Raw genomic sequence first — 1,723 nt, forward strand, 5'->3', positions numbered from 1 at the left:
TAGCTATATGGCAGCGTGGTTTAACAATTCCATATACAGAGTTCGAGCTACTTGGCAGATGTGTCCATCGTGTCCATATAATGAAATCTAGGTACATGTCAGGTGAGTTCAAAATGCCCAGGCCCAGAAAGCAAGCTACATGGCAGAGTAGTGCATCATTTCCATATACAGAATTGTAGCTACATTGAAGATATGTCCAACGTGTCCATATACTGAGAGCTAGTTACATGACAGACAAGTCCAATATGTTCATGTATAGAGAGCTACCTAAGTGTCACATCATTTCAACATATCCATGTGCAGAGAGGTAGTTACATGTCAGATGAGTCCAAAATGTCCATATGCAGAGAGCTAGCTACTTGGTAGTTTAGTGCAACATTTCCATATACAGAGTTCTGTCTACACGGCAGATGGGCCCAACGTGTCCATATCCTTAGAGCTAGCTACATGGCAGACAAGTCCAATATGATCATATACAGAGAGCTAGCTACATGGCAGGGTAGTGCAACATTTCCATATACAGAGTTCTGGCTACAAGGCAGATGTGTCCAATGTGTCCATATCATTAGAGCTAGCAACATGGCAGACAAATCCAATATGTTCATATACAGAGAGCTAACTACATAGCAGTGTAGTGCAACATTTCTATCTACAGAGTTCTAGCTACATGGCAGATGTGTCCAACGTGTCCATATACTGAGCTAGCTACAAGGAAGAGTAGTCCAACAAGACCATATACAGGGTACTAGCTAGATGGCAGATGAGTCCAACATGTCCATATACTGAGAGTTAACTACAAGGCAAATAAGTCCAACATGTGTATATATAGGGGACTAGCTCCCTGGCTAATGATTCCATCATGTCTATATACTGAGAGCTAACTGCATGGCAGACGAGTCCAAAATGTCCCTATATAGAGAGCTAGCTACACAGCAGGGTAGTGCAATATTTCCTTACACAGAGTTCTAGCTACATGGCAGATGTGTCCAACCTGTCCATATACAGACAGGTAGCTACATGGCAGTGTAGTGCAACAATTCAATATACAGAGTTCTAGCTGTAAGGCATATGAGTCCAACTTGTCTATATACAGAGAGCTAGCTACATGGCAGAGTAGTTCAACATTTCTATACATAGAGTCACACCTAAATGGCAGATGAGTCCAACATGTCCATATACTTAGAGGTAACTACATGGCAAATGAGTCCCACATGTGTATATAAAGAGGACTAGCTCGCTGGCTAATGAGTCCGATATATCCATATATTGAAAGCTAGCTACAGGGCAATCAAGTCCAATATGTTCCTATACAGAGATCCAGCTACATGGCAGGGTAGTGCAACATTTAATATACAGAGTTCTAGCTACATGCCAAATGTGTCCATCGTTTCGTATACTGAGAGCTACCAAATGGCAGACAAATCCAATATGTTCATATACAGAGAGCTATCTACTTGGCAGATTAGTTCAACATATCCATGTACAGAAAGCTAGCTACATGGCAGACAAGGCCAAAATATCCATATACAGAGAGCTACCTACATGGCAGAGTAGTGCAACATTTCCATATACAGAGTTCTAGCTACAAGGCAGATGAGTCCAACTTGTCTATATACAGAGAGCTAGCTACATGGCAGAGTAATGCAATATGTCCATATACAAGGTACTTGCTACATGGTAGATGAGTGCAACATATCCATGTACAGAGAGTTAGCTACATGTC

This window comes from Chrysochloris asiatica, unplaced genomic scaffold, assembly GCF_000296735.1.
Source record: "Chrysochloris asiatica unplaced genomic scaffold, ChrAsi1.0 scaffold00413, whole genome shotgun sequence".
NCBI classification, from domain to species: domain Eukaryota; kingdom Metazoa; phylum Chordata; class Mammalia; order Afrosoricida; family Chrysochloridae; genus Chrysochloris; species Chrysochloris asiatica.